This window comes from Elaeis guineensis, chromosome 4 (genome assembly GCF_000442705.2).
Source record: "Elaeis guineensis isolate ETL-2024a chromosome 4, EG11, whole genome shotgun sequence".
NCBI lineage: Eukaryota > Viridiplantae > Streptophyta > Magnoliopsida > Arecales > Arecaceae > Elaeis > Elaeis guineensis.
Window position 1 is genome coordinate 31,662,235 of NC_025996.2, and position 7,852 is coordinate 31,670,086.

Sequence of the window (7,852 nt, forward strand, 5' to 3'; positions counted from 1 at the left end):
TAGTATCATATTTCTCCTGCAATATTAAAATCAAAAAAAAATTCAATATTAAACAATTAATATGACAACATGCCTTACGACAATAAATATACGCAAAGTAGAAAAGAACAAAAAAGAAAAATACTTACACTCACTATCTTTGCTTTCTCAGATGTAAAGGTACCATCTTTTCTCTTGTGAGTGTATTCAAACAACTCTTGTGACATATCGATCTGTCAAGCATCATTTCTATAATAATTTAAAGACTATAAATTAATGCTCTATGCTTATGAAAAAGTATCATAAAGGAAACAATAATTACTTCAAACATGTCTCCAAACATTGATCTGAACTCAAATGTCAACAATAATGGTAAAAAAGAAATGAAAAACTAATGCTGTAATTCCTATCTTCTCAATCCTTTATTTTGGTTGTTGCTACAATGTATCTTTTGTTACGGCTTAAAAAATATTCTCTCTTCTACCAAAAAAAAATATTGATTTCAAAAAGATGTGGAAGGTTGGAATATTGATGGTGTAATTAAAACGTCTCCAAACATTGAAAAAATCAAAAATCAAATTCGAAAATTAAGGTGCTTGCAAGATAAAATTAGTGCCAAAGAGAGCTCTAAAAGTACATACCATATGCCTACCATGAGCATACATGGTAGCAGATCTGCCTGTGTGGATGCTTATATCAGACTGTTAATGGTTTTTTGATGCAGTCTTAGACTTCTTTCTGCTATTCTTCTTTTGTCCACTCCGCCACCAAATTCGTCCATTTCTCAGCAGTCATAAAAAAGGGCCCTTTACCATTTGTTTCACTCAAATCTTCTGTATTATTATTTTGCATTACCCATTTCCTTAAATAGTTTAGCCTTTGACTAAGTCATCTTCCTGCAACCTTCATAAAAATCTTTTTCAATACACTTTTGTAAGGTCAGGAGCAAATTTATAATTATCCTGTAAATGTTATAGAAGCACATCAATCCAGTAAAAGTTATTAACCTAAAATTAATAAAAATAAGAATCAAGTATACAATTACTAAACAAGTTTGTTTCATATATACAAGAAATTCATCAAACAAGAAGTTCTTCAACTCCATGGGATACATGGACCATCTGATACAACCATTTGAAAGGTTATCCAAAATCTTTCTTGAGATGTATCGCGCGGCATCACCAGGATAAAATTTCTCCCTAAAACAAAAATAATACAAAGGAACTATAGTTAAGTGCCAACATGTACATTTATACAATATAGAACAACCACAAAGCCTACTTTTGTTTTTTACTCACGGTGCATGTGCAGGAACAACAGTCAGGACAGGCTCTTCATCATCTTTGAAGACCCGATTCTGGTTCTCCTGGTGCTATATTTGCAGCTGCTGTAGGTGGTGCTGTGTCTCGGGTTATCTCTGGTAGTGACGCTGTGTCTCGAGTAGCATTGTCTTGGGTTGTCTCTGAATATTCTGTATCTGAAGGTGCATTGTCTTGGATTATCCCTGATGGTGTTGTATCTTGAGGTGCATTAACTATAGTTGTAGATGCCGTTAAGTCTAGAGGTGTAGTCTCTTGAGCTGTATTTTTATCCAAAATACAGGTATTTATGTCATTATGCATTCATGTCATGACAATGTAAAGATCAGTTATTAGATATGCTATTATTGTCAGTTATTAGAAATGCTGCTATTTAATCTTCTTTTTAAAAGAAAAGGACCATTAATCACATTAAATCACCTTCTATGGTTAATGAATTGACCAATAAATCACCTTGTGTTCAAGAAAAGTCAGAATCTGGCAATAGAACCGAAATGAAATAAAAAGCAGGCAATCATGATGTAAATGAAGATGCTCCATTTTTTTTGGTTAAAAAAACTTTAGCTTGACACAAGGCTCTTGAACAAAAGGAGTCTTTATATACAAAACCATGCTACAAACTTTTGCTTTACATACCAACTTCTTTGTACAATCAAGAAAAAAGAATATGTAACCATCTCATTTAGCAAACATTGAATGACAGAGAATTTTAAACATGAAGTTAATTTGAAATTCTTCAACTAACTTTATAAACACAGTCAAACTTTAAAAAAAAAATAACTTAGTACGTGCCATGTTGACCTAATACCAAGTGCTGGTGGCCCAGTACTAGATCAGTATGATACATGCCAGTTTAACATTGACTGGCACTCATAGGTGGAACTTGAAACCTGCGAGCAAAGAAGCACATTGACACACTCAAATCCAACTCTATGCACATAAACATGCACATTGCCTTACTCTTCTCTTGATCAATTTTTGCCAATATGCAAAAGATTTGTGGGCTTGTCACATTCATCTTCCACGTTTGTTCCATAAGTTCACATTGTTTCCATAAGTTCACAGAAGGCATCACAGAATTATATCCATCAGGGGGGGTGTTTAGCAAAGTCTTTCACTAGCATTTTGAAATATCTCTCTTAATATTATGTGAATAAGTTCTTACTAAGATCATTACTGGCACAACAAACTGGCACAACAAACTGGCACAATATCATATTTTAAACAATATCATGTTTTAAACTATGACCAAACTGGCACAACAATGACCAAACTGGCACAATGTCATGCTTTAAACAATATCATGTTCACTTCTTTTTTTTGTCACTGCTTCTTTCTAAAGACCAAACTGGCACAACAATGACCCCTTTTCTTATGTTTGCTGGAACACAACAATGACTCATTGCACAAACAATGAAAGCCACTGTTTTAGTTCTCTGAAGTTCGGACGAGATGTTACTATCTAATAAAAAAATACCATAAGAAAGGGGGAAAAAAGAGGGTAGTATGAGTTGTGTAAGAATCATATGGAGAAAGCAAACATAGTAGGCATGTAATAGAGGTGTAAAAAAGATTTCTTATATTGAGAAAACCAAATAGCATCAATAAAACCGCATCGTGGTTAATGTGCCCAATTTAATACTATCTTATTTGATATCATTTTGTGCCAAATGCAACTCACAGGTTGTGTGGTTAGATGGAGATTGTCACAGAGATCCATCTCCAGATTGATGTTGATCACCCCCTTTCGACGTTTGCGCACAATATTTTGTGATCCCCCTTTTTGGAGCCAACTTTCCTTCTTTAGAATTCTTCAAACTCTTCAAACACCTCATATTGTTTTCTGAAACAAGCATCACATAGTAAAAAACATCATGAAAACTCATATAAGTACATGAACACTAAAGAGAATAATTTTTCTTTTAAAAAAACACAACATTATATACCTGGACATTAAACAAAATTAATATCATCGTCGCTAGGTGCGTCTGGTTCCAACTCGACATTGTCCCTCATCTCACCATCATCACGATCATGTTGGAGCTCTTCTTCCTCTTCTTCTATATCCTCAACCTTATCTCCATCATCAATATCATCAACATATCTTAACACCTCTCTTGGATCAACTTCTTCTGTTTGATCTTCATCATTAAGTATTATGGCTTCATTAAGATCATCATCTATGGCAGAATCAATGTGAGATGGTCCTACTTCATCATCTTGGTAATAATCATCATCTTTTGATCTCTCTTCCATTGACTCATTTTCATATATCTCATTAGGAAACAATTTGGCTTTCATTTTACAAACAGCCCACCAATCATTTCTTTCTTTATTCTTTGAATTTGGATACTTGGTGTAGTACACTTGTTGCGACGGGCTTGCTAATATGAATGGCTCATATGTACTCAATTTTGACTTGTAATTAATATCAACAATGTTGTACTTTTTATCAATCCTAACTCCTTGTGAAGGGTCAAACCAATGACATTTGAAAATAACTACACGATTACCATATCCAATGTAATCCAATTCCAACACCTCTTCCACAATGCCATAGTAATCTAATTCATTTTCATTATAATTGTTCCCCCGAACACAAACACCACTATTATTTGTCCTCTTATTCTACCTATGAGCACGAGTGTGAAATCGATAACCATTCACTATATAACCATTGTAATATCGCACTTCTTTAGAAGGACCATAGATGAACTTTCGAACTTTTGGGTCTTGAATTTCATTTCTGTTAGCCTAAAATAGAAACAATAGTATAACAAGCTTCAAGATGATATTGCATCATTTCATGTAAATAAATTAAATTATGTAACTAAAACTTACAAGCTCTTTTATCCACTGTGAGAAATGCAGTTCACGCATTTTCTCAACCTCAGCATCAGTAATGGAAGGATTATTTTGTCGTAATTCATTGTCAAATTCTCTAGCAATTTATGCGAGGACAACCTTATTAGCATTCATAAACCAGTACAAATAAATAGCTATGTGATTGGAATGAGTAAATATAAGATGGACTGAAAACTTACGCAATATAAGTTTCAACCTCAATGCAATTTAGGAGAACGTATAACTCAGCGGCTCGTATCTCTTCATCTGACAAATATTGTTTCCAACTTCTTCCTAATGGACGATCCAAATATGTGAATATAGATAGGCGATCTTGAATATCAACATATCCACCATCATCATTTCGAGGGACTTTAGTTCGTCGAGTTTGAATATGAGGTTCAAAATAAAGCAAGCAAAAATTAAAAATTTCTTCAACTATATAGGCTTCGCTAACAGAACCTTCAACCTTAACTTTGTTGCGAACTTTTTTCTTTAATTCATGGATGCACCTAAAACAATAAGCATAAAGGTTTAATTAATTCATACTTATTACGACATGTATGAAAATAAGAACATAATGATGGGGAGATTTACCTCTCAAAAAGGTACATCCATCTATATTGCACAGGCCCTCCTACCTTTGCCTCATATGGCAAATGTATGGTCAAGTACTCCATAAAATCGAAAAATATAGGAGGAAATATTTTCTCTAACTTACAAATTAACTCTACTATACTTTTCTCAAGCAATTTCATCTGACTTACTTGAAATTCAGGAATACATAAATATCTGAAGAATTGACTGAGCTCAGTCAATGCCCTCCATATTGGCTTAGGTAGTAGATCACGAAATGCCAAAGGTATCAACCTCTGCATGAATACATGACAAATCATGACTTTTCAAACCATGAATTTTGCCCTCATCCACATTTACACCTTGAGTTATATTAGAAACATATCCATCTGGAAACCTCAATTGTTTAACCCACTCGCACACATCCTTAATTTGGTTTTGTGCTAAGACAAAGGATGCCTTGGGTTTAACCAATTTGCCTCCAACTTCTTTTAACTCAAGCTCCGGTCGTTTGCAGAACTGTTTTAAATCACAACGGGCTTGCAAAGTATCTTTTGTCTTACCTTTAATATCCATGATAGTGTTAAAGACATTATCAAATACATTCTTCTCAACATGCATAACATCCAAGTTATGACAAATGAGGTTCGTAGACCAATAAGGTAACTCCCAAAATATACTTATTTTAAGCCAATTATGCTCCATCCTAAACCCAATGAATTTTTGTGGACCACTCTTAGTAGCAAAAGTGATTTGATCAAACTATTTTACTCTAGCTTTCACTTCCCTTCCAGTCAATCGAAGTATAGGATCTTTTTTCTCCACAGTGGATTTAGTAAATGCATCCTTTTGTTTTCGAAATGTATGATTGGAGGGAAGAAATCGTCAATGACAGTCAAACCAACATAACTTCTTACTATCACCCTTTAATGTGAAAGACTTAGTATCTCCCATACAGTAAGGACATGCAAGTCTACCGTATGTGCTCCATCCTAACAACATCCCATAAGCAGGAAAATCACAAATTGTCCACATTAATGCAGCCTTCATGTTAAAATTTTGTTTTCGATGTGCATCAAAAGTGCAAACACCCTCATTCCACAACATCTGTAGTTCATCGATTAATGGCCTTAAGCAAACATCTATACTTTTACCAGGTGACTTCGGACCAGGAATGACCAATGTTAGGAATAAATTACGTCTATCCATGCACATTCCAGGAGGTAGATTATACAGAGTCAAAAAAATAGGCCAGCATGAATAAGGTGTTGAGCTTGATGTGAATGGGTTGAACCCATCAGTACAAAGACCTAATCTAATATTCCGACAATAACTTGAAAACTCTGGATGCATCAAATCAAATTGCTTTCATGCTTTCCCTTCCGTCGGATGCGAAATTACAGCAGAATCACGTCGAACCCCTTCCTTATGCCATCTCATATGCATTGCAGTCTTGCTTGACATATACAATCGTTGGAGTCTAGGAGCAAGAAGAAAATATCGCAATACCATATGTGGTACATTGCATTTTTTTTTGCCCACCTCCTCATTGGACTTGAATCGAGGATGACCACATACAGAACAGTCTATTTTCTGACTATCATTCATGTAGTACAACATGCAAAAATTTGGATAAATATTTATCTTCTGATAGCTCAGTCCCAATTCCTTCACAATTTTTTTTGATTGATAGAAATCTTCAAGCAACTTTTCATCCTTAGGTAACATGCTTTTAATTATTAAAAGCATTCGATTGTAATATGCCTCTCTCATACTAAACTCTGATTTCAAATTCAACAACTGAGTGACCGCTGATAACCTAGTATGCTTACTGCAACCCTCCCATAGTGACTCGTCGGCTTCTTTAAGCAATTTATAGAACTTAGTAGCTGTTGGATTTGGAACTTCATCAAAATCCTCCTTAGCATCATTATTCAATTCAGGCATCCTTATGGCATCTATAACCATATCCACATAAGAGTTCATACCACCTGCCACTCCTCTATCAATAGTTTTAGGATTAGACTCCTCAGATCTAGAATAAGATTCTCCATGCAGCGTCCAGGTCCGATAGCCATCAACAAAGCCTTTTTTGTAGAGATGAACCATCACTTCATCGGGTATCAAGAATTTTCCATTCTTACACTTAAGACAAGGGCAAAGAATTTTCTCATTTTCCATGTGCGATGGATTAGAAATTGCAATGTCAATAAACTTAGCAACTTCATTTTTAAATTCATCTGTCACCGTTCCCTTATAAATCCTACGATGCATCCAACTCTGGTTCGTCATCTCTGCCTATTCTATGAAGTGATAAATAACAAAATTTAAGCAAACATATGCTCAAAAGGTATGCAAAAATTAAAAAAAAAAACCAAGAGAGTTTAAAACCCCAAACTTATTAAAATAAAAAGTTCTTAGCATATAAACAGCCAACTTCAAGAGGAGTTTATAGTTTTATGCATTCTATATCCGTTCCAATGTATATCAGGTCCATACCTATATGAAGTCCTCCTTCCCCACAGATCTCTAAAAAAGAAAATGAAATGAAAAGCCCTCCATTCCAACTTCATCTTCCCGATTTTTTTCTTTGTTTTCATCTCAAGAATCAACTCACACTGGCACAAACGATTGGAATCCCATAAATCCCATATATTTTAGACAAAAGCCCAAAATGGAACCTGAGAAACCCCTCCATCTCTCTCAAGTGCTCTCCTTACCCCCAAAAAAATAATGAAACGAATAGAAAAAGAAGTGGAAAGAAAAAAATGATCAGGGATAAGGTCTTACCTTAAATTTTTCTGTCTTTCCTCTGTTTTCGTGGATTTTTCCTCTGTTTTCGTCCGATTTTCCTCTCCCTTTTTCCATCCTTAGGAGTCCGAACCGGGTAGGAGGCTTGGGGCATCCGAATAGGGTCAGTTGTTGTCCTATTTTCCTCTCCCTTTTTCCGTCATCAGGAGTCCCAACCGGGTGGGAGGCTTGGGGCGTCCGAATAGGGTCAATTGTTGTCCTATTTACCTCTCCCTTTTTCTGTCATCAGGAGTCCCAACCGGGTGGGAGGCTTGCGACGGTCGAATAGGGTTGCACGACGGGAGGATGCCGGGGTTTCGCGTTGGGTATTTCCTTTTGTTTCG

The 7,852-nt window shown here is 35.4% G+C and overlaps 1 long non-coding RNA gene and 1 pseudogene across 1 annotated transcript; both read right to left on the minus strand.

The window, feature by feature from the left end:
- Window positions 1-530: 530 nt before the first annotated feature.
- Window positions 531-7,852, minus strand: LOC140856928 (uncharacterized). Its single transcript, XR_012140465.1, has 4 exons — window positions 7,509-7,852; window positions 2,980-3,141; window positions 1,278-1,558; window positions 531-1,178 (listed from the first exon to the last, which is right to left on the minus strand). It is a non-coding gene; the product is annotated as an uncharacterized lncRNA (long non-coding RNA).
- On the minus strand, window positions 3,169-7,010 carry LOC140856914 (uncharacterized; annotated as a pseudogene).